The sequence below is a fragment of the Diabrotica undecimpunctata genome, chromosome 1 (assembly GCF_040954645.1).
Source record: "Diabrotica undecimpunctata isolate CICGRU chromosome 1, icDiaUnde3, whole genome shotgun sequence".
Lineage (NCBI taxonomy): Eukaryota > Metazoa > Arthropoda > Insecta > Coleoptera > Chrysomelidae > Diabrotica > Diabrotica undecimpunctata.
In genome coordinates this window covers 167374832-167402376 of record NC_092803.1, presented here as the reverse complement: position 1 = coordinate 167402376, position 27545 = coordinate 167374832, and the positions used below count along the sequence as shown (strand labels likewise).

General features: G+C 34.7%; 2 non-coding genes across 2 annotated transcripts; one reads left to right on the top strand and one right to left on the bottom strand.

The window, feature by feature from the left end:
• Positions 1 to 14054: 14054 nt before the first annotated feature.
• On the top strand, positions 14055 to 14128 carry TRNAT-AGU (transfer RNA threonine (anticodon AGU)). Its single transcript has one exon. It is a non-coding gene; the product is annotated as a tRNA-Thr (tRNA).
• A 483-nt stretch (positions 14129 to 14611) lies between these two features.
• On the bottom strand, positions 14612 to 14683 carry TRNAD-GUC (transfer RNA aspartic acid (anticodon GUC)). The gene has a single exon. It is a non-coding gene; the product is annotated as a tRNA-Asp (tRNA).
• Positions 14684 to 27545: the final 12862 nt, after the last annotated feature.

Genomic DNA, 27545 nt, shown 5'->3' with positions numbered 1-27545 from the left:
CTATATTAATACTAGCCAGGCATCTGCTGTGGGTGTCATTTTTTAAATGAGATTCTGTTTGAATAGCAGTACTCTTTGGGTTCAAAATAATACAGGAATGTACTTGAATGTTTTGTGAACAGAGTGATGAAGAAGAAATGTGCTGGAAACTGGAGGATTCTTCTCTAAAGGTCTCATAAACTTGTTCAAAGTCTGTATTTGCTTTTTTCCAACCTTTTTTATGACGGCTCTTAAGTTCTGCGACTTCCTCTTTAGAATGTGAATTTTGATTGGTAGTACTTTCATTCTGGTCAATATCAGAATTCGCTTTTAGACTTTCTAGTGCTGATTTGACCATTCTCAAAGCCCGGTTTGCCTAAAAATAAAACAAAAAAACATTTATTTTGTTTCCAAAAAAACCTCGTAAATCAATATTGTAAATACTTGATTATATTTTGGTAAGTAACAAAACCTCGCATCACAATTTTTTTCACCTAAAAATTCACTGTAATACATTATTTTGAAAATTCTTTTACCAACTGACAAGTTTTTGCTTTTCTCTAATTGATTTATATAATTTGTTTCAGTTGATCAATTGAAATATAATAATTGAGTCATCATAACCTCAAATTTTTTGGAATAATAATAGTTATGTTTCTTTTTAACGTAAAACAATGCGTCTACGTATTATAAAAACAAAGTAATAAGATGTTTTCACTTACCATAGCTTCTAATAAACAGTTATAATTCTTATAAACCTATTTAACTGCACAAAAATGTTCAGTATTTAATAATTTTTCAGACACGTGTTGACTTACGTGGTTTCGTGTACAACATGTGAGATACAAGGTTTCTGAATTCGAGTGACGGAGGTGCAATTTCGCATGCTTTGTAATAAGAGGTTTCTCAATCGATGCAGCTCGATTTCCTAATATAGGCCACACAAAAAACGCAAAACCATCGAAAATTGAGATACGGGGTTTTGACATCTTAGCGACGATATGGTATTGTTATTTTCCTCGTATTATCCCTTGTATATGCTGTAGGATCTCGTTCTAAGTTGTTTTGTTCTATTCGATCGATTGTTGAAAATTCCTTATTTATAAACGATAAAGGATAATCATTTTTTAATAAAACAGATGTTAACAAATGTTTCTCCTCCAAGAACGAATTTTCGTTAGAACAAGTAATTTTGGCTCTATCATATAAGGATTTAATGATTCCCTTTTTAATATTAATATTGTGATTTGATTTGAAATTTAAATATCTGTTGGTGTGTGTTGGTTTTCTATACACCTGAGTTTCGTATCCAGTATCGTTCTTAGAGATTAAAACATCCAGAAAAGGTAATGTGTTATTATATTCCTTTTCCATGGTAAATGTTATTGTCTCTTCTTTATCGTTTATATCATTTAGGAATGTGTCCAACAACTCTGATCCATGAGGCCATATTGAGAACACATCATCTACATATCTCCACCATACTGAGGGTTTTAAATTTTGTTTAGAAATAATTTTTAATGTTTTATTTCTAAACAAAATTTAAAACCCTCAGTATGGTGGAGATATGTAGATGATGTGTTCTCAATATGGCCTCATGGATCAGAGTTGTTGGACACATTCCTAAATGATATAAACGATAAAGAAGAGACAATAACATTTACCATGGAAAAGGAATATAATAACACATTACCTTTTCTGGATGTTTTAATCTCTAAGAACGATACTGGATACGAAACTCAGGTGTATAGAAAACCAACACACACCAACAGATATTTAAATTTCAAATCAAATCACAATATTAATATTAAAAAGGGAATCATTAAATCCTTATATGATAGAGCCAAAATTACTTGTTCTAACGAAAATTCGTTCTTGGAGGAGAAACATTTGTTAACATCTGTTTTATTAAAAAATGATTATCCTTTATCGTTTATAAATAAGGAATTTTCAACAATCGATCGAATAGAACAAAACAACTTAGAACGAGATCCTACAGCATATACAAGGGATAATACGAGGAAAATAACAATACCATATATAAAAGGATTATCGGAAAAGCTTAAAAGGATAGGAAATAAATTCAACATTTCAACAACATTCAAAACAACAAACACGTTGAGATCTATTTTGTCCAAAACTAAACCTAACAATGAACAAGAAAGGACAAAGAATTGCATTTATAAAATACCTTGTGAATGCGATCAGTTTTATTTAGGTGAAACATCAAGGCCATTAAATGTTAGAATAAGTGAACATCAATCCTATATTAAAAATAGAGAATTTGATAGATCTCAAATATGTAAACATGCATGGGATAATGAACATAGGGTTCAATGGAATGATTCAAATATAGTCCTAAAAGAAACTGATGGTAAAAAGAGAAAAATCAAAGAAGCGGCTCTAATTATGCTAAATGAGACCAATTGTGTCGCGAATTCCTCGGCAGAATGTAGTAGGATCTGGTTACCAATATTGAAAGAGGAAGTTATTAAAAGGAAAATACCAGTATTGGTAAGTCAGTAACATATAGAGAATGCATTATTTATGTTTTTTAAATAACAAACATATAAAATCGGAATTTGATGTTTATTAAAGGTAAACTAAATGCACGATCAAATACTTACCATGTCGGGATAGTATTATGAGGTTTTTTTCCTGGTTTTTTCCCTCATAATTTACTATGGAATTACTAACAGGAGAATTTTACTGTCATCATGGCATGTATTTCTCTTTTTAAAGACGAATTACATGTTATGATCTTTTCTGACGGATATTCTCAAGTTAAAGTTGATTTCATGTAATCGAATGAACTATCTTATAAGTGAAGTCGTCCCAGGAACGCAACTCAACAATATTGGCAATATCATTTTAAAGTCGTCTACTTTAAAATGTATAATGTATGTCTGAATTGTCAATATAGATGAGTCAGATAAAATTAAATTATTAGAAGAATTTTTCACTAAGTAACAAAAACAAAATTTGTTTAATTTACTAATGTTTGTATTTTGAGAACGATTTCCGAAGTGGAAATTGAAACGTCAATAAACGTATTTTAACCTTTAATTGTGGCTTATTCCCAGTTAAATAGTAATTAATTTAAAATGCCACAAGAAAATAGCTTCAGAACAATAGTAAGTGTTTATATAGTATCTGTAGATTAAAACCATTAGGAAACAAAGATACTGATATGTTATCAGCCTAAATATACAATAAATTCATTACAGCCATTAAACAAACTGGTTCCGACCGTCAAAAATAAAAACGCTACAAAGCGTACCGCTAGGAGTACATAAGCCGCATTTATTAACCTCTAAAAAGAGTGTCGTTAACCAGCGAATACATATTCAGTTTACATAAGTGTCGATACATATTTTCACGTTTAATGTTTACCGATTAGAGCTCGAACGGTGCACCGTAACTGGGTCACCATATAACAGTATTGTCAGATACTACTTATTTGTTAGTTTTTTCGCATTCAAAACAAAGTTCTTTATCTTACCATTGATTGTAAATGTGTAAATTGGCTGATTGTTAGTCAATCAAGTGGTCGAGAGTTGTAACAGTAACAAAAACGTAGACGTAATGGGTGTAATAACTGGGCGTAGTTCAAAGTAAATACGTTTCATGTCAAGTAAATATTGCAAAGATATGGTTATGGTTACCTTGTAACAAAAACAATCGAGTATTTTGTTGTACTAAATATAAGATATAATAGAAATAAAGGATTTGATAAGAACAAAAATTTTTTTGTTTTAAATAGAAATACCTACTCAATTTTATGTTATCATTATCAAATGATGTATTTCTACCTTAATTTCTCAATAATAAAAAGTTTTGCCGTTAGAAAATCACAAGCTTGTAATACTTTCCATAGAATAAACCAATACTGGCTTCGTTATGTATTTTTAGATTAATTATTCGTAGCTTCCAAGCGATCAAAACTTTGTTACAAAACTTTGTTTGCTAGAATAAAGGTAAAATTAAAAAAAAATAAGATTAAACGTAAAGAAAAATAATGAAAATTCATTAACGCTGGACCTACCAGAATAGAGAAAAAAATATTAATACACTTGCGTGCATAGAAATCGGCCCACTGTAAACTTTTGACTTTAACTATATTTTTTTCAAGAAATATTCATCAGATCACAAAAACAAATATACTGTTTGAAAGACAATTTAATATGCTTTAATGTGAGTATAAATTTATCAAGAAGGCTTATCGTTTACATGCGTAGTAACCGGTAAACAAATGAAACGTGTTTATGTGGTGATTGTCACGAAAATAACAAATTTGTGTAATTGTAAAAGTATTGCCTTTGCAAGTGAAATTTGCATATTATTCGTTTTTCATAATCTCAGCAGTGTTCAAGTGTGTTAGTTTAATGCATACTACACCACAAAAAGCCGCCCAAGTTATTGCTCTAATCGAAAATGGACTTAGTCAGCGAGCTGTTGCTAGACAATTGGATATGACACGCGCAGCGGTTAGAGGAGTGTGCCAACGTTATGAGGAGACTGGATCCTTTCATAGGCGACCTGGAACAGGCAGACGGCGATTTACAACCGCTCGTGATGACCGCTTCATTGTGTCAACAACATTAAGAAATTGTCACCTTAATGCCGTTCAGGTGCAACGACAGCTCCGTGAGGTACGAAGTCTCACTGTCCACTGTCAGTGGACAGTGAGACGAAGACTGCGGGAAAATAACCTGACCCCTAAAACACCTGCGATTGGTCCAAAACTTACTCCAGCTCATCAGCAAGCACGCCTGCATTTTGCACAGGATCATCGGAATTGGACGTTGGAACAATGGGGATCTGTTCTGTTCTCAGATGAGACCAAAATATGCCTCTATGGTAGCGACCGAAGAAGGAAAGTGTACCGGAGACCAGGAGAGAGATTTGCAGAATGCTGCTTTGAAGAGCGGAGTGCTTATGGGGGGTGGTTCCTGCATGATCTGGGGTGCAATTTCTATAGGAGCACGAACCGATCTTGAGTTCATTCGTAGGGACGACCGTGTTCACGGAAGAAGAGGTTTAACGGCTGCCAGATATATCGAGGAGATTTTAGCAATTCATGTGGTACCTTACGTCGACTACATTGGAGACGAATTTATCTTTATGCATGACAATGCAAGGGCACACACCGCAAGAATCGTGCAAGATTACATTGCAGAAGTCGGTTTTCAGGTTATAGACTGGCCAGCAAACAGTCCTGACCTAAATCCCATCGAACATTTATGAGATGAGCTAAGACGAAGAATTCGAGCTAGACTTCATACCCCAGACTCGATCCCAGAGCTTATTCTTGCAGCAGAAGAAGAGTGGCTTAACATCCCACAAGCAACAATAGCAAACTTGATTAGATCTATGCCTAATCGTATGAGAGATGTTATTGGGACAAGAGGAGGTTACACCCATTATTAAAAAATTAAGTGTTAAGTTTTAAATTGTCAATAACCCTATTTATGTTAATAATAAAAAAGCTTAATTTGCTTAATGAATTCATTTCACTATGTTAAAAATAGGAAGCCGAAATAAGTTTTCATAAATTTATACTCAAATTAATTAAAGCATATTAAATTGTCTTTCAAACAGTATATTTGTTTTTGTGATCTGATGAATATTTCTTGAAAAAAATATAGTTAAAGTCAAAAGTTTACAGTGGGCCGATTTCTATGCACACAAGTTTATAATACCGAATTCACATTAATCTTTTCTTGTGATTTAAAATGTTCTAAACGTTTGGTATTCTTTTCCTCAGGTAGCTTCCCCCGTGGATGTGTGAATTGTTACTCTAGTAACCTCAGTCTTCTAACATTATTGTCACAAATTGGTCGCATTGCTCCTGTAGTGATCTTTTTCCAAGTTAACACTTGCCTATACTAACTAGACTGCACCGTACTGATGACGAGTAAATAATATTTACTCTTCAGTAATACGTATTTACGTTGACTTCTATCTTACATAAATATTTTATTATGTTTCCCCTTGTTACGAGCTATGCCGATACTTTCTACCTTTATCATCATGCTCAGCGTATTCTACCAATTATGGTGCAGCCTTCGTTACATAGTCGTTCTTCATTTTTGCCCACTATTGTCCAATATTCGCTTTTCTGTGTCATGTTGTACCGGCTTGTTTCCTTATGCCATAGTCTCATCTTAAAATTGGACGTTTGGACCTTTTAATACTCTCCAACCCTTTCGTCATAAAGCGTTGTTTACAATCGAGGCCCCCCTTATGTTGACGTCGCAATTTTAACTTATGACCCCCCTTTTCAGTAATTTTTTTTTATTCAATGTTAATCCTGGGCTTTTTAAAATGAACTAGAAAACTTTATTTACGAATGTATCATAAAAAGAATAATTAATTAAGATCAATAATTCACTTAAAAATAATTTAATTTAATAAAAAAATATGCACATATACATAAAAATCATGCATATAAAGGAACAATTTTAACTCTTTTTTCCTTTCCTAACTTGGATTATGTCATTAATAATATTATTTTGTTTTTCTTTTTTATTTTCTCTGGGGAACATTACTTCTATATTTTCTACCTCTATCCATTCGAAATATTCAGATTCATCAGAATCTTTCAAACGACATAAAGTTTCAGATTCTCTATATCTATATAGTAATTTTTAATGGACGAACGCCACTGCATATTGAGTGTTTAAATTTTTTATATGATTGTCTGATACTTTGAAACATGCAGCCCTCTGGTAGATGATAGTAAAAAAATATATTTATAGAGACAATAGGGACACATTGAAATATACCAAACGACGTCGAATGTGCACTAATGCCTTCTTCCCTCCTGCCTTATACCAACGTAATAAGCAAAGTCTCCCTTCCTTCTTCTATACGATGTAGTTTATGGATGTTCCCAGTATAATTCTAGTGGACCATCTATTATCAGTTCTTAAATTTATCTTATAAAGAGTTAATTCTGTGAATTACATTAGTGATCTTGGTTTTCTGTCTGATTCATTCTATACCTTTTCGATCTCTCTTTGTTATACCTAGCATGAATAGCTCCATTGACTTTTGAGTGAATTTGAGTTTCGCTAGTATATCTTTCTTTAGTGTTCAAGTTTCGCAGACGTATGTCATGATTGGTAGTATACACTGATCGAATGCTTTTTTCTTCAAGTGAATTGGCATCCTGGATTTGAATATGACTGCATTTCTACCAAAAGATGCTCAAGCCAGATTCATTCTTTTGTTGATTTCTGGCAGTAAAAAGCCAGATTTTTGTATTGTCCCATGTATACAAACTCGTCTACTGTCTCAAGTGCAGTGTTGTTTATTGTTAAATCTTGGACAGCCACTAGCTCGTTGTTCACGGATTTTGTTTTTGTCAAGTTCATTATTAGACCACCTTCATCGCTACCTGCATTTAGATCACTTATAAGTTCTTGTAGTTCTGCAGGATTATTAGCAATTAGAACGATGTCGTCTGCAACTCTTGATGGTTGAGGTATTCTCTCTGTTCTGTCAGTTTATTTTGTTAAATATTTATTCTAGAGTTCCAGCGAAGAGCTTTGTTGATATTGCGTCTCCTTGTCGGACGCCTCTGGTGGTGGGAAATTCTGTAGTATTTTCATAAATTTTTACCTTAGCTTTTGCTTGTCTGTATATATTTCCTAATATATATATATATATATATATATATATATATATATATATATATATATATATATATATATATATATATATAATCGAAAGCCTCGAAATCTATAAAGGTTAATGCTAGCGGTATTTAATATTCTTCAGCTCTACTCATTAGTTCTCGAAGAGTATGAATATGATTCAGGATACTCTTCAGAAGCCAGCTTGCTCTCTTGGCTATGCAACATATAAAGTAATTGGTAATCTGTTGTTAATGATTTTTGTGAATATCTTGTATATAATTGATAGTAGACTTACAGTATGTTATGCATGTGAGACATGGGTGATGGCAGAAGAGACAAAAAGAAAACTGGAAGTCTTCGAAAGAAAAGTCCTAAGAAAGATATTTGGACCTATTAACGAAAACGGAATATGGAGATCCAGATATAACCATGAACTCTAATAACTGTTCAAAGAGACACCGATCTCAGAATTCGTTAAACTTCAGAGACTTCGCTGGGCTGGTCATGTAGTAAGAATGGAGACAGAAAGATTGCCGAAAAGAGATAGTAAATAGCAGATAGTAAAATGCAGGGCGCAAGACCAAAAGGAAGGCCACGGAAAAGATGGGAGGATGAAGTGTATTCCAGTAGTATGGTATACATCTTGATCTTAAGCAATTCGTAAATATGCCTGCTAAGGTTTTTCAGGATTTTTTGCCAGCGTAATTAAGCAGTTCCACTATTATGCCATCTGTTCCAGCTGCTTTACCGCTTTTCATTTTTCTAATTGTGGCTTCTACTTCTTCCGGAGGGAGTTTTGGTCCATTTTCTTGGTTACTGATTGCTTCTTGCAAGTTTCTCTTCTTCTTCTCTCTTGCTTCTTGCTGCTTGCAAGTGTTTCAGGGGTTTTGTATACTTCGCTGTAGAATTTGGTAAAGGCTTATATTATTTCATTTCTGTCTGTATTTCTGGTGTTTTCGTTTGTTTGATTAACGATTTGTTTCTTAACAATTATTAATGTTTTTCTTATTTTCTTATAGTTTTTCCTGTCTTTCACTGTATTTTCATATGTGTTCCTGAATACTTTTTCTTATTGTCTTACAAACTTCTGCGTATTTTATTCTCTGTATGTTGCTACTTACTATTAATTTCCTACTTTGTAATTTGTAACTATTAATAGAGTAAGACTCAAAGATGTAATCCATCTTCTGTATAATAGAAAAGTTCCCCTAAATATTATAAAAACTATCTAAAACATCTACCAAAACAACAAAATGGAAGTCAAAATAGATGAACAATTTACAGAACCTATAGAAATAAGAAGCGGAATAAGACTCATTGAGCTCTATGCTCTTAAATTTAATCATAGATGAAATCATGAAAAGCGTTAACAAAGTAAGAGAATACAAAACGGGAAGCAAAGAAATAAAAATACTCTGTTACGCAGACAACGCAATATTGATAGCGCAAGATGAAGATATTGTGTAAAGACGGATCCACAGATTTAACATCAGAGCAAAATAATTTACTAGAACAACAAAGAACCAACTAGATGTAAAATAAAAATACATGAGTATTGAACAAGTAATAGAAGTAAAATACCTTGGAGTTACACTGTCCAGCTATATCCAGATCAAATACTAAAAGCAAATAGACTGGCAGGATGCCTTAATAACAAAATGTATATGGCGAAACAGACATATTAACAGTGAGATAAAGTCAAGAATTTATAAAGCCAGTGTAAGACCAATAATGACATATGTCTCAGAAACAAGACCCGAAAATAGAAGAAATACTTTGAGAGATCGAAAGAGAAGTGAAGACATTAGAAGAAAATGTAACGTACATGTATAAATGAATAAACACTTAATAGAAAAAAGAATGAAATAACCACACACGCAGAATGGAGGAGACCCGTGTCGTCAAAATAGCAAGAGATAAGTCACCAATCGGCAGAAGAAGTATCGGAACACCGCACAAAAGATGGAGTGATAACTTTCCATATAGGTATTAATCCGCCAATAAACAAGCAGATTTGCTTATAAAGAGGAAGAAAAAAAAGAAGAAGGAAATATCCAAGTACTGTACTACTTGGTATTTAGGAATTCATCATCATTCCCTCTGTCGCTATCCCTAAGGCGTCTCTGTAAAGAAATTGAATATGAAAATAATGTTTGTTTAATATAATATCTTGATTTATGTTAAAACTTTCATCGCAAATTTTGACCACAACTTTAATTATATAACCAAACATTATGGTTTCCAATTTCTGTTCGATACACCTATTCAAATCGAGAGTTAAATTATTGATTTCCTTTCTTCCTTTACACATTCGCTCATTATCTTAATGACTGTGTTGCGAAGTACTAATAGTCGTAATTAATGCTTTCTTTCACAATAAGTAGGTAAGCGAGAATGTGCCACAGACCGAGTTAATGTGTGTAAATAAGGATACAGCTAATTAAAAACTGCACTGTTTTAAACTTAATTCGCTGCATTTCATCAAAGTCGTATACCGTTCAATTAGCTTTGATGATATAAACAAACACAAACGAAAACGAGCCACGAGGAACTGTTCTACGTCGTTAAACACAATTAAAAATGTATTCATCCAAGTCGCTTTAATTTTCGTTTGGTTTTAGGGCAAGAAATAAACGTTAAAGCTTTCGAAGTAGCAAAAAAATTAGTAGGTTCCATCTGCGAAATACAAATTTTTATTTTAAGATAACTAGAAACTCAGTTTTCTCTAATTTTAACGCGACTTATTAACAATAAAAAATAATACACATACGAAAGACAGAAGGAATGCATTATATTGCCAGATATATGTAAAAACACGCCTTATATTCGTTTACAGTATATTGGTACTTTTTTTTAACTATGTTGTCCGTACCATTTTGACATTTCTTTCTTAAATTTTTGCCGTGCGTATCGCTATACTATTTTTGGGGGTGTTTATTGTTTAAACTTTGGGAGTAAATGTTTGTTTTGCCTATTGTCTACTGTTTTAGTGTACCCTATTCTGTCCCTTATTAGCCATAGGCCTCACTGTACTTTTTCCAATGGTCTTTGTTAAGGGCGGTTTTGATCCTTCTTATTCCAGTTTGTTTATTAAGCTCATCACTCTTTCTCATCTGAGAACCTCCTCTTTCCTTTTATATCTCATATGGTCATCATAGCTTTTGTCACTTTTATTATTTCACAAGCTCAAGCATTTTTTTTTTTGGTATGTAACTTTTAAGTGGCTAACATTTGGCTTTTCATTGATCTTGGTGCTAGTACGATAATCATTTATCTGTTAATGTGTAAAGACGTAAAGATGCTAATCGCCCAAATGAAGCAAAAAATATCCAAAACTTAGTTTTCTAGTGAATAATTAGATGTTTTCAATGAAAATGGTGGACTGGCTGTTATAAAGCGTTGGTTAAAAAAATTCTCAAAAAATGTATTTTCAAAATGACGCCCCACTTATGGGTTTCAGATTTTCTGACGACTGAGCACACCGTAAAACCCAAATATTAGTTGTCATTTTTTTAGAGTTCTAACAAATCCGTGTGTGCTAAAATTGTAGATGTTTTGTTTAGTTTCCAATCCATTCATTGTGTAAATATACAAAATTGTGTTTTGTGTTGTAATAAAATGGCAGAAAGTTACAAAAAGAAGCAAGTAAAACTTTTGAAATTATTGTAAAATGAGTTCATCATCATTGGTGCTACAGACCTATAAAAGAGCCTCGACCTTCCCAAGTCTCTTACGCCAGTCAGTTCTATCCATTGCCAACTGTTGAGAGTTTTCTGCGCCTATTTATCTACCATCCTCATCTACACCATCCCTCCATCTGAGTTTTGGTCTACCCCTACTTCTACTTCCCACAGGTTGTGACATAAGGATTCTTCTAGGAGGGTTATTCTGCTGTGATCTTGCCAGATGTCCTGCCCATCTTAGTCTTCCTATTTTTATAAAGGATACTACGTCTTTACCACCAAATATATGTTTATATCTGTGACATATCTCGTAGTTGTACCTCCTTCTCCAAACACTATTTTCACAGATGCCACCAAATATTCTTTTCAGGATCCTTCGTTCAAATATAAGCAGGAAATTTTCATCTGCCTTGGAAATGGTCCATGTCTCCAACCCATATGTCAACACTGGTTGTATAAGGGTTTTGTATATGGTTATTTTTGTTTTTTGGCTTAAGTTTCTGCTTCTCATATGTCTACTCAGTCCAAAATAGCATTTGTTTGCTAGGATTATTCTTCGCTTGATTTCTTCCGTCATGACGGTCTCCTTGGTGATCAGGGAGCCTAAGTATGTGAATTTGTCCACCACTTCAAAGGTAGAATTATCAACCGTGAACTGGTGGCCGATGTTTCTGGCTCTATTGTTGGGTGTTGATGCCATTATCTTAGTTTTATCTTCATTTACTTGCAGGCCCATATTTTTTGAGCCGTTTGACAAGGTCGTATACATTTCTTCTACCTTGCGTGTTGTGCGGGCAACTAGATCAACATCATCTGCATATGCCAAAATTTGGGATGATATTATTAAACATGTTTCCTCTGCTGTCTATTTGGGCATCCCTGACCGCCTTTCCCAAAGCTATGTTGAAAAGGAGACACGCCAGCGCATCTCCCTGTCGCAGCCCAACATGCGTTTTAAATGCCTGTGATTGTTCGCCCTGTATTTCGACTTTGCAAACAACTTTACGCATTGTAGCCTTAACCAATCTTATCAGTTTATCGAGGATGTGGAATTCGTCCATGGCTTCATACAATTTATTTCTTAGGACACTATCATAGACCGATTTAAAATCTACGAAAAGATGGTATGTGTCGATATTGAATTCATTGGTTTTTTCCAGAATTTGCCTTAGCACAAAGATCTGGTCTGTTGTTGATCGACCAGGCCTAAAACCACTTTGATATTCGCCAAGAAGCTCCTCTGAATATTCACTCAGACGACCATATAAAATACTCGAAAATATTTTGTATACTGTTTGTAGAATGAGTTATCAAATGAAAAATAACAAGAACCTTCATAGTTCATAGATAATTCTTTAGAAGATTACTTGTCCATTCATTCATCATCGGATGTTGACTCTGACAAAAGTGCATTGCATTTAGAACCCAGGAATAAAAAATCAAAAAAGGTAATTATTGTGTGCAACTTATCACCAAAAAAACGTTGGACTTATTTTCCTTTTTGTTTTGTTGTTTTGTTGACTTGAGAATTAAATATTTGTATGTAGTTCAGTTTCAGTTAAACATTTTTAAATAAACCGTTTTAATATTTCTAAAACTATAGTTCCGCCTTCAGGATTTTTCCAACTTAACATAATTTTTAGATTCCCTAAGATTATATTCCCATAATTTTTAGATTTTTAGATTGATGATCTTCAGCTCAACACCTCAATACCTTCAGTTTTCACCACTAACTGCGAAACAGCTATAAACGATTTTTTTAAGAAATAAATCCGGGAAAAAAACTAAAAGGTAAATATAACTTTATTTTGGAAGCAAGCAAATACGCTTACTTTTCTTTTTCTCCTCTGTCCAGCTGATCAGTCAATTGTAGTCGTTTTCTTTTTAGATCAAATTATCCAAGCAATGTTGAAATTACTACACTTACCCTAGGAATAAATCATCCTGATTCGCAGCCTTCTCTTTCTAGATGGCCAAAGGTCCCGATAATTCTAAAAAACAACGTCAGTCCTCTGTTGATGAAGTCATCAATGAAGTTATAGCTGAGTTTTTTCCCATGAATAATGGAAATGAAAGTGATAGAGAGCTTCTACAAGATAAACTATACTGGTTTTCTCCGAATGGTTCTCACTTAAAGAATTTCAAGTTTGATGTAGATCATGTTGGCATTACATCACAGATATCTAAGACTTGTATTACAAAGGTACCGCTTGATTTTTTTAGGATATATCTCAGTAACGAACTTCTAAATTTGATTGTAGTAGAGATCAATAGATATGCTTAATATACCAAAGATAAACCTATGGCAGTAAACTCGCTATTATACAAATGGAAAGATACTAACAGGGACGAAGTTACCACATTTTTTGGAATTGTAATGTATGTGGGTCTAGCAAGGTTTCCAAAAATGACGGATTACTGGTTTAAGAATCCATTATATAGCAATCAGTTATCGTCTAAATTGCTAAGAAACCGATATAAATTAATTCTAAGAATGCTACGTTTCAACGATAATGAAACGGTTTATAAAAATAAACGGTTGGGAAAACTTAGAAAACTTGACCAATAAATTCAAAGAGGTCTACATTCCAGAGAAATCTGTCTGCATAGATGCAACACTGGTACCTATCTTTAATTTAGATAATCGCAGGTAGGACACATATTTATATTTCGTATTTCGTATTACCCAATCTTCTGTGTATTTATTAAGTGATTTGTCCTTGAATGTATGATTGACTCTAGAAACAGCGGCGCCGTGGCTTAGTTGGTTAAAGCGCCTGTCTAGTAAACAGGAGATCGTGAGTTCGAATCTCGCCGGGGCCTTTCTTTTTCAAAGTTTGATATTTTAAACATACTTTAAAGCGTTTTTATAGCTGTATATAAGTATATTTAAGTGTTTCTAGGTATACCTAGTAGATTAATCAGAGTAATTCGAGATACATGCATTGGTTCTATTAAAAATGCATATTCCAGTTGAGAAAGGACAGTTTTCATTGATATAACACAAATTCAGTCTCTCGAATCGATACCCGGTCTTCTGAATCGAACGCCAATCTCCCGCTTAACAGGCAGGGATACTAATCACTACTATCCTACCGAGGATATTATTACACGTTTTTTGTCCACAAACATCTGGTGGACAACGTTAAATCATTGACCTGTCGTTGATTTTTTTACTCTACATTAAATATAAGGACGCCATGGCGGTTGCATAAAGGACCTTTCCAAAGAACAAGAGATCTTGAGTTCGAATATCGCTATGACCTTTCTTTTTTCGATGTACTAAAAAACTTTGATAAAAAAATCCTCCACGGCGGGGAATCGAACCCCGGTCTCCCGCGTGACAGGCGGGGATACTGACCACTATACTACCGAGGATTATGCGTGGCATATATGTTATTATATTGAAACAAAACTAGTATCACCAATACCTTATCTATAGCTATAGTATTATCAAAGAATATAGACGCTTATATATAAGCGTCTATATTCTTTGGTATTATACATGCAACTCTCTACAGAGCAAATTTAATTTTTTAGTGTGTTGCACCGATCGCAGCAGTTGCTTCTCTCCACAGTTCCTAAGTACTTCCAAAAACATTTGCTTTAAATTTTTATCTTGATCTTATATTGACTTGGTTCGATCACTATGTTGCTTTGCCGTATTGAATTCTACGCAGATCCGTCTTAGTGCAAAAAATTAACATTAACGTAAGAATATCAATAAAAAATAAACTTCATATCATTCAAGGACCACTAAGTGTGGGTACTGTTTTCAGCTTAAAAACTCTGATAAGAGTAGAGGCTCTTCAGCATTTCACAAAAGACAGAATGGACGGGTCAATTCCGACGCAGCAAGTCTCAGTAGCTGATTGGCAACGCCATTTAGATGTTGCTATATGAACAAGATATATGTTAAAGTTGAAGATCTGATAATGCAGATGGGATGCATTTGTCGTCTATAAATTGGCCGGCAATCTTGCCAGTCATTTAGTTAAAGTTGGTCTGTAAATAGACAAATCGAATTACGATGGATTTTTTCGATGAACGATGATATCACGTCCGTTAGGACTGCCTAGGTAATTTCATTGTTGCTACAGACTAATAGTTAGCGTAACGTCGCCTGTCACTTGAATGTGATTCAATATACCATCTAAAAGGCATACGAGCGATAACATGAGACTGGTGGGTGCTGTCAAAAACCAGGATTCAGTCAGCAACATGTAATTTCAAGGAGAAACGATCGATTCACTTTTCTGGCGTTGCTGTTCTGACGTTGTAGCCATATACATACAAGAGGAATTGAAAAAACGTTGAAAGAAGTACGAAGTATTACTGACAGCTGGTGACAGTTTGGAGAATGCTTAAAAATGTTAACCTAACCCTAGAAGGAGCTAACAGAATGGGGCCAAATCGAACGCCAATATATACTAATGGTACTAGAAGCCGCGTTTACAGGAGAATCTGAAAATGATTTACAAAATTCTGCAACGCTGAAACGGTAAGATGTGCAAGTGGTTTATGTATGTTTTGAAGAGATATTTTCTCGAAGGAAAAACAGCTATGGTGTTTGTGTTCGGTGATTGTTGGAGAGAAGATCTGACCTTAATTATTTACCAGATTTGTGTTACCAGTTATATCTATGTTTTGCTCCAATATTGTTTATTGTACTCAAAACTTTTCTCCTACCGTCTACTAAATTTTAAAATATATGTCACCGAACCACAGCTTTTCAAAAGTAAAATATCCTTCTCTATAAAAAGATACTCCACGGCGGGGAATCGAACCCCGGTCTCCCGCGTGACAGGCGGGGATACTGACCACTATACTACCGAGGATTATGATTGAAATTTTTTTTATTATATCGCGACAAAGCCAATAACTTATATATAGCAATATATATACGAGTATATAAGCAGCATTGTACAAAGCAAATTTTATTTTTAAGGATGCTGTTCACAACAGTTGCTCGTATCCTAAGTTCCTAAGTGCTTTAACCAAAAACAGTCTTCAACTTTAATTTTTCTTCTTATAATGATTTTATTACATTTCTCACGTTTTTATCTGAAACTTACGCAGATTCGTTTTAATGGAAAAAAATAAACATCAGTGATCTGCTGTTGCCGGGAAAACAATTATTAGACTACCAATAAAAATAAAGGACATTATTATTCAATGACCATTAGGTGTGAGTACTGTTTTTAGCTTGTCAAGAAGGACTCTGATATCAGCAGGACAATATTTTACACCATATATATTGCCATATATAAATTTGCCGGTAATCTGGCTAATCATTTATTTAAGTTGATCTGTGAATACACAAATCGAATTGCAATAAATTAATGCTTTTCCATATTATTCTGAAGCTATTTTCTTGTGACATATCAATATAAGTTAATATTTTTTCATGCAACAGGAATTCAGATTGAAAAAGCGTTAAAAGAAGTACAAATTATTACTGACAGCTAGTGACTGTCAGAAGTTAAGGAATGATTATAGGTCTCTACTTAGCAGTAGGACCAAATCTAACGCCAATGAAATAATTATGACAGCAGATGCTATGTTTACAGGAGGATCGGATAATGATTTGTCCATTTCTCCTGTGCTGAAACTATATATGCTGAATATATAGAAGTGGTTTTTATGTTCTGGGGTGAACTTTGTCCGAAGGAAAATCAGAAATGGTGTTCTTGCTCGATGGGCGATGAGATGATTTCTCCTTAATTAATTACTTTATTTGTTTACCTTTTCTATTTGTGTTTTTTTTTTAAGATTGTTTATTGTTCTCCAAGCTTTTCTAGACCTCTACAGTCCACTTGATTTTAACACATTTGTTTATCCATATCTCAAGAATACAAATTTTGAAAATCTTTCCTTTAAATTTAATATGAAATATTGTTTGTGTTTGTTTATGTGTATATATGATGATTTTTAAAAAAGATCCTCCACGGCGGGGAATCGAACCCCGGTCTCCCGCGTGACAGGCGGGGATACTGACCACTATACTACCGAGGACTATACTATATTATTTAATAAGTTTTATAGTCTTGGAATAAAATAAGTAATTTACGTAGGATTTATTAAGCTGCTCAAAACAGTAGATTTTTTTGGTTGGGACATCATCTGATTCACCAGATTACAGGAACTTGCTAAAGGCCTATGTATGATGTGGTAGAAATGACCAAAGACAGAGAAGTCTATGGGGACACACCATATACGATATCAAGAAGGCTACTACACTCCCTCCAGGTGGTAAAGGTTGAAGAGAGATCATTTTAATGGATGTACATCCGAAGTACAGTACGACCTCTTTTGGGCAATGGAATCCATTAGGCATCTTTAGACGTTGTTTGGGTAAAAGCGCTAACTAGCTTTATTGCTACATACTTCGCTCAGCAACTGCAAATAATCATATTTCTACGGCTCCTGTTCTTCTAATAAGGGAGCTAGTTAGAATCTTCCTTAAATATTATAAACAATTACAATCGCGGATCTTTTTTAAATTTTAATTTCCTACAAATATATTTATGTAAAGAAAAATTATTGTCTAAATGATTTCATCATTTGCTGATTTAAATTAACCAGTTTTTAAGATAGTTTATGCTATTTAAAAAAAAAGGTTTCATTTCTAAATATAAGTTTAGCGACTATTGATACTCCTTTCTGGTGAAGTACGTTCTATGGAAAGCAGAGACCTTGTTCAAGTCTAATTTACTTTTTGTACTTTTTAATGCCACTTCACTTTTTTCCTCTTTAATTCATTATAAGCAGGTCAAGTATTAGGTAATGGTTCTGTTTCTTATTATTCTATGTTCTATATATTTGATAAGTGATTTTTGTCCTTGATTTTTTGACTGACTTTAAAAACAACGACGTCGTGTCTTAGTTGGTTAAAGCGCCTGTCTGGTAAACAGAAGATCGTAAGTTCGAATCTTGCTGAGGCATTCTTTTATGTTTACTAAGAATTTATTATAAAATCCTACATTAAAAAATTTCCTCCACGGCGGGGAATCGAACCCCGGTCTCCCGCGTGACAGGCGGGGATACTGACCACTATACTACCGAGGATATAAATGCAATTGGTTATAGCATTATGCACGCACCAATGTAAAAATTAATTTCCATTTTTAGGGTGCTGTTCGCAACAGTTATTCATGTCCTCAGATCCTTAGTACTTTAACCAAAAGCATTTGCCTTTAATTTTTATTTTGATCTTGATAGATATGTTGAAGCATATTTCTATGTTTGATTCAGATAATCGCAGGTGGCTCGCATTTGTCTAAAATTTATTTAGATTCGTAAATAAACAAATCGAATTGCAATAAATGAAAATTTTTTCGATGGATGATATCACACCAGTTAGAGCGGCCAAATCAAATTTGCATTTCAACAAATGGCTAAGCTATTCAAATGCTTTACGATTTACCAGTACCCATAAAAATCAGGTTACTACGATGTTATATCTTTCATCTTTCCTATACTATACTACGGAGTTGAGTATTGTACTCTCACAGACACTATCTGTAAGAAAATTGAGGCTTTCGAAATGTGGCTTTATCGTAGTGTCCTGAAAATATCCTATACCGACCACGTTACTAACCAGGACATTTTATTAAGAATGCAAAAAGGAAAAGAGTTGTTAACCATAATAAAAACAGCGAAAGCTGAATACCTCATGCGGAACAGCCAAAGATATGGGTTGTTTCAATTAATTCTTCAAGAAAAAGTAGAAGGAAAACGAGGACCAGGAAGGCGAAGAATTTCCTGGCTAAAATAACTACGTACGTGGTTTAACACAACAACCACAAATCTTTTCAGAGCCGCAATTTGCAAAATACAGATTGCCGTGATGGTCGCCAACATCCGAAACGGATAAGACTACAAGAAGAATGTAATTGCATTGTTGCTTCAGAACAATAGTTAGCCTGTGATTACTGACAGTCTGTGATTACGGAGATAAAAAATAGATTGGCTGTTCTGACGTCGCTGTGAAATAGGCATTTGCCTTTAATTGACCACAGGTATTGAGATTTAAAAAGCGTTGAAAGAACTACGAAGTATTACTGACAGCTAGCGACAGGTTGGAGACTGCTTAGGGATGCCAACTTAACTTCAGAAGGGGCTAACAAAATCGTACCTAACTGAACGCCAATATATATTAATGAACGCCAATTAAAAACAATTAAAATACTTAGTACATGTTATGAGAAAAGAACAGAAAACATGAAAAGACTATTATCCAAGGAAAATTAGAAGGGCGAAGATCACAAGGCAGATCCCCAACAGGGTAGATCGATCAAATTACAAAAATATGCAAAAAACCTATGCATGAGTTAAAATAAATGACCAGAGACAGAGATCTTTAGCGACGGATAATACACGACATCACAATGATCACTATACTCCCTCCGGGGGGTCAGGATTTAAGAGAAAAATATATTAATGATAGTAGACGCCGCGTTCACAGGAGAGTCGGATACTGATTTGCTCAATTCTACAGTACTGAAACGGTAAGATATTGAAGTGGATTGAAGTGGTTACTGTCTGTTTAGGGTGATATTTCTCGAAGAAAAACACAGATGGTGTTTTGGCCACCACAGTGCACGGTGGTGGTCAATAAGAGGATTTCATCTTAATTATTAATTACCTGATTTATTTTATCTTATGTTTTTGCTCAGATACAGATTTGCTCAGAGTTGATTTTGTTTTTACATCTTGTCAGACCATAGCTTTTTAAAAATGAAATATTCTTCTGTATAAAAAGATACTCCACGGCGGGGAATCGAACCCCGGTCTCCCGCGTGACAGGCGGGGATACTGACCACTATACTACCGAGGATTATGTGTGCCATTGGTTTTATTATACCGAGACAAAACGAATAACTTTATAGCAAATTACGATACATTAACCCCGATTGTCAGCAGTATTGCAGTTCAATAGTCCAGCCGATCAGCAGTTTCGACACATATTGCAGACAAGTTGTCATCAATTAATTTCATATAAATACTGTAAATTTTCATTTTAAAGTCAGTTGTAATTATATTAAATAAAGTGCTGTTACTCTGTCAGTTGTACCTTTAAAAGGGCCTTTTTAAAAAGTACCTTCGGGAGTGACAACCCTTAAGTGGCGCAGTCAGTAGGATTAGTGGGAGAGTCTCCAGAAGATCCTCGTCGTTCTCAAACGTTTACCCGCTACCGAACCCAAATCCAGGGAAAACTGCAGCTATTTAACCCACGGATTCCAGGCAAATTGGCACAGAAACATATTTATGAAGAAAGCTGAAAAGAAACTTAAAGAAGAAAAGAAACTTGTACCTAAAAGGAATGCATCCAAGCATCATCCTATTACTGTAAGCAAATTTCATCTTATTTCTAATTCTAATATCAATTCACAAGTATCATCCTTTAGAATAAGCGATTCTCTTTCAACAATTTTTGAATCTAATATAGAATCTAGTGAAAATATTAAACCAGATTTACATTTAGTTGATAATAATCATATTTTTAAAACCACAAATTTGTTTGAAATACCTTCTATAATTATTACACCAGCATCCATTTCAAATAATTCTAATATGGCACCCATTTTTGATGTTAATAAAGACCTTTCTATCGTACCAGAGTACGACGGCAATCCAAATGAACTCCACAATTTTATTGATGTTATTTCCATGCTTCTAAACCATTTCTGGGATCATACAAATCCCGAAAATTTTCAAAATCATATGCTTACCCGGGGAATTATGAACAAAATTAAAGGAAGAGCCAGAGAAATTATTTCTGTATACGGCTGTAAAGACTGGCCGTCAATAAAATCAATTCTTGTCCAAAATTTTGCAGACCAACGAAACGAAAACTCATTAACTAGAGATTTAGTTAACCTTCGGCAAGCTCCAAACGAAAACCCCCATCAATTTCATGAAAAAGTTATGAGTCTTTTAAATACCATTTCAAATCATATTGAATTACACACGGAAAACGAGGAAGTTAAAAGAAGTAAAAAAGAATTTTTCCAACAACAAGCTCTAACCACATTTTTGGCAGGCCTAAGAGAACCCCTAGGATCAACGATTCGATCCATGAGACCACCCAATCTCGCTCTTGCTATCCAATATATTCAGGAAGAAAATAACATTAGATATCTCCAAAAAACTCATAATTATTCCTTGCCATCTTCTAATAAACCATCTGCGACTTCACAAACACAGAGATCCAATTTAACTCATACACATGCTCCTACACGATGGCAGCCTGAGGTGCCTAAGCCCCAATGGCCACAGCCATTCTTTAGACCAAATCAAATTCCTGTGCAACAACAATCATTCAATAATAGTCCAAGAGGGACATTTCAACCCCCTAGATTCCAACAAAATCATCAACTCACTCCATATGCACAAAATTCTAGGGCTAATCAACCCAATTTTCATAAACCAGTTCCATCTCAATCATATAAGCCAACACCTATGAGCGTATCTACACGCCAAACCGGCTTTAATAGACCCCAATCTCAAAGAAACTTCCGCTTTCAACAAACTGCCAGCCCCCGGTTCACCGTAGAAGAACTCTTTAATATCGAACAAGAGGAAAATAATTACGATGAAGGTATAGACAATGACACATACCCAGATTACACTTATTATGAGCAAGAAAGCCAAGAATATGAGGAAGATTTAAATTTTCAAACGTTTCAAGACGAAAAAGAAGAAACGTTGTAGAATTGCATTCCTATGCCGACAAAAGAGAGCTTCCTTACATTAAAATTCAAAATCCCCCTCTTAAACTTCTTATTGATACAGGAGCCACTAAATCTTTCCTTAATCCTGATATAGCCAATAAATTCTACAAGAATAATATTAAATATGAACCATTTATCGTTACATCAATTTTTCAAAATCATTCACAGGATTATTGTGTAGAAATCCCAATTTTTCCCGAATTTAACTCCGATATTAACCTAAAATTTTATCTTTTCAAATTTCACAAGACATTTGACGGTCTTATCGGCCTAGATAATCTTAAACTTCTAAAAGCAAATCTCGATTTTACCCAAGCTACTCTTACTACAGAGCATTCTATTCTTCCTATTAATTACTACGTCACAAACAAAGCCCAATTCTATACAGTCCAGCTAGAGCCCCAATCAATTACCCAAGTCCGCTTACCAGTAAAGGAAACATCAGGTACAATCGTCATCCCAAGACAAGAAGTCGAAGGTGCCATCCTAAAAGAAACTCTCACCATTGCCTGTAATCAACTCGCCTGGACCGAGCTAGTCAATAACACCGATGAATACATCCAAGTAGCATTAACTGATCCCATCAAAAGTCAACCCATAAATCTCGAGGAATATCATATATATACGTCAGATATCATACCTACCGAAGACAGTAATCTAAAAGATGTCGATCCTCTCCTTAGAACCGATCATCTTAATACCGAAGAAGAATCTCACCTAAGACGACTGTGCAGGAAGTTTGCAGAGATATTTCATCATCCAGACGATCCTTTAACATTTACTAACCAAATAAAGCACCATATACGAACCAAAGACGAAGTTCCAGTTTATACCAAGTCATATCGGTATCCACACATCCATAAAGAAGAAGTACGTAAGCAGATCACTTCGATGCTTGATCAAGGAATTATCAGACCGAGTCAATCACCCTGGTCATCTCCAATCTGGGTCGTTCCAAAGAAACCAGATGCCTCAGGAAAAATTAAATGGAGAATAGTTGTCGACTACCGGAAGGTGAACGAGAAAACCATCGATGACCGATATCCAATTCCAAATATAACAGACATTCTGGACAAACTAGGACGCTGCCAATACTTCTCAACCCTAGATCTAGCCAGCGGATTCCATCAAATTGAAATGGCCGAAGAAGATATCCAGAAGACTGCATTTAACGTTGAAAATGGCCACTATGAATACATGAGAATGCCGTTCGGACTCAAAAATGCACCCTCAACATTCCAGAGAGTAATGGAGAACGTACTAAAAGGACTAATAGGAGAAATATGTCTGGTCTACATGGACGACATTATTGTATTTTCAACCTCTCTTCAAGAACATATGGTAAATCTTAAGAAAATTTTTGAAAGATTAAGAGAAACAAGATTTAAGATACAAGTTGACAAATGTGAATTCCTTAAGAAAGAAGTCGATTTTCTAGGTCACGTTGTAACCTGCGAGGGAATTAAACCAAACCCGACTAAGATTAAAGCCATCATAGACTATCCTGTACCAAAAACAACAAAAGAAATTCGAGGATTTTTAGGATTACTTGGTTACTATAGAAAATTCATAAAGGACTTTGCCAAAATCACAAAACCACTTACCATATGTCTTAAAAAGGATGCAAAAATTGAACACACCGAAGAATTCTTAAACTGTATCAAAACCTGTAAAAGCTTATTGATTAATGAACCACTTCTGCAATATCCAGACTTCACTAAACCCTTTAACCTCACGACTGATGCAAGCAACTTCGCTATAGGAGCTATACTATCACAAGGTCCAATAGGAAATGATAAACCTATCGCCTATGCATCCAGAACTTTAAATGAAACAGAACTGAAATATTCGACTATCGAAAAGGAGATGTTAGCAATTGTGTGGGCTACTAAATACTTCCGCCCATACCTTTTCGGACGAAAATTCAAAATTTTATCTGACCATCGACCTCTACAATGGCTATTTTCACTTAAAGATCCAAACTCAAAGCTTGTCAGATGGAGATTAAAGCTGGAGGAATTTGATTACGAAGTAATATATAAAAAAGGCAAATCCAACACCAATGCAGATGCTTTATCCCGTGTCGAAATTCACACGAAAGAATTAAACAGTGTAGACGAGAATATGGAAGAAATAATGAAACTCCTCTCAAAAGATGACGATGATATCTCCATGATTAATCACCCCAGTTCCTTATCCGATCTGGAAGAATTTCTAACCGACCCAGCCGAAGAGTCTCAAAAAACTTTGAATCCGTCAACCCCTTTAGGTGACTTAGATAAAATCATCCAAAAAAATCAAACTGCAACGTTAACTCCCGAAGAAATAAAGATAATAGACGAAATCCTACATGAAGACAGCAAACAGCAAAAATCTAAAGCTCAGCCATCAAACTCCCAATACTTACAAGAAGATAACGATACAGATGTAACCAAACATTCCACGGCAGAAAATCCAATAATGGGAATTCCAATTAGCGAGAAACCACTAAATTGTTACAATAATCAAATAATTCTCAAGATAGTAAACTATAGCCCGGCGAAACCAATCATAGAGCAGTGTTTTGTAACAAAGAAGAGAATGTATGTCCAATTGGGAAAAAATGATCTTCACAACGACATTTTCCAGTTTTTCAAGAACTATATAGATCCGAAAAAGAAGTACGCCATTCTGTTCGAAAATGATGAACTCTACAAATCCCTATGCAATATTCTACGAGAAACTTTTAAAAATTCCGCATTCGATCTTGTCAAATGCAACAGCCTCCTAGAAGATATAAACAGCACAGAGAGACAGAAAGAAATTATAGAGAACTACCATCAAGGGAAGACTAACCACAGAGGAATTAACGAAACCGAAGCTCAAATAAGAAAACGCTACTACTGGCCTACGCTAAAGAAAGACATCGAAGAAGTTATCAACCTTTGTGATACGTGCCAAGCTAACAAGTATGACAGAAATCCAATTAAGCCGAAATTTATGGTAACACCAACTCCAACAAAACCGTTAGAAATCATTCATATGGACACATTCCAAGCTAACGGACAAAAATTCCTTACAATAATTGATGCATTCTCGAAATATGGCCAAGCATATCCCATAGAAGGATCCAACGCAATAAATGTCCTTAATGCCTTCATGCTATTTATAACCCACCATGGACTCCCACACATGATAATCGCAGATAGTGGAACCGAATTCAAAAACGGCCTTGTTCAGGAATTTGTCGATACACACAAAATTTCGATTCACTACACAACACCAGATAATCCACAATCGAACGGAATGATAGAACGTTTTCACTCTACAATTTTGGAACACCTAAGAATACTTAGAGAAAAAAGGAAGACTCTGGGTATTAAAGAACATATGTTGTATGCTATTTTAGGATATAACAATTCCATTCATTCATCAACTAAACAAAAGCCAATCGAAATTCTAAATGGCCATATCGATCCCCAGGATCCATTTGACATCGATATTAACAGAACTCTAATAAATAACTATACACAGAGCCACAGATTAAAGACAAAAGAAATCTACAGTGAAATAAACAAAAAGCTACAAGAAACCAAACAGAAAAATATTGAAAAAATAAATCAAAAAAGACAAACACCAATAACTTGTAAACCCAGCACAAAAGTTTACACTAGAAAAACAGTAAAAAGAAATAAACTTCTTCCGAGATTTTCTTCCCGCATTGTGAAAAATAATAATCCCGTAACAATAGACACTCAAGATACGTCAATACACAAAAAGAACATCAAACACCAGCCAAAGACTAATGCTAAAACTGCTTTACAGATGTACCTTAGTAGCAGCCCAACAAGTTCAAATTCAAAACCTGAAGGACAATCCAGGAATCCTCCCAGTTAAACTTGGACAAGCGAGGATACAGACCAGCACTCATGACTTCATCCACTATTTCCATCTAGAACCCATCGCAGAAGAGATTGAATCCATAGAATCTCAGTATATCACCACCAACAGAGCAATAGAAAATGGACTTAGTCAACCATATTTTGACAGCCTACAAAACTTTGATAAAACTGTACAGTACCTCCTCCAAACAGCAAAAGAGAAACTAGACACAATATATCCAAAATCCAGAAGCAAAAGAGGACTTATAAACGGATTGGGAAGTGTAATAAAATCTATTTCTGGTAATCTAGATCAAGAAGATGCTGAAAGATACAACGCTGCCATTAAATCACTTGAAAATAACCAACAGAACATTATTACTAACATCAATAGCCAACTCAGTCTCAATAAAAGAATAATGACAAATTTTAACCAAACAATTTCATTACTTACACACAACCAAGAAATCATAGCTGAAGAGACAAGCAAAATTAGCTTAGAGATGAACCAATTCGTTTTCAATTTTAATGATTATATGCAAGTTCGAAATATCCTTGACCAGATAAATCTAAATTTACAAACAATTATACAAATACTGGATGATCTACAAACAGCAATTACATTTGCAAGAATCAAAACTTTACACAACGGTCTCATTAAACCTGAAGAAATAAAATGGACCGTGCAAAAGATGCTTGAACACCACCCTGCATCACAGATTCCCTATATTCAGGAAGAAGACTTAACCAAATACTATGAAATCATAGACATTGATGGTTACTACACGAATCACACCCTTGTTTTTATTTTACATTTTCCTATTCTTCATTCCAAGTCGTTCACATACTTCCATTTATACTCCCTTCCAACTAATAATCACACAATAATCATTCCACCTGGTCCATACCTAGTCCACAACTCAGACCTTTTTCAATATATGGATGTACCATGCAAAAGAAGCGAATCCAAATCATTCATCTGTCCTGAGAAATTTCCACAAGAGAATGACCAGACTAATGACTGCATCATCCAAATTCTCCAGTTAATCAATGATGCTGCCCAATGCCAAAGTGTTCCCGTCACTGTCACTACAACGATCATTCAAAAAGTATCCGATGCACACTACATTGCCGTTTTTCCAAAGGCTACGAAAGTATCTACCCATTGCACCACCACTGAAATAGAAGTACTCGAAGGGACCTATCTAATTGAGCTACCGCCAGGATGTGAACTACGAACCAATAATGAAGTTTACATAAATTCCAAAACAACAATTAAAGAAGAACCACTAACATTACCAAAAGTCAAGACCACCACTATTCTGAAGAACCACCCAATAGTCAAACCCCTAAAATTGGACAGAATTCCTTTAGACGAACTACACAAGTTATCACAGGAAGAAGAAAGGTTCCAATCCATCCTTCCAACACAAATGGACCACAGCTACATATGGACACCACCGATATATATACTGGTAGCAATCCTTTTAATTTTTGGTTTTCTCAAGTTACGCAAACTGAAAAAAGAAAAAGATGAGCAGAATCCAACCACAGCAGAAGACATCCCTGACCAAAGCCCAGAGTCCTCAGAAACAGTTCACAGAGTTTTGTTCATCCCTCACAAAACTTCCCCAGGGGATGGAG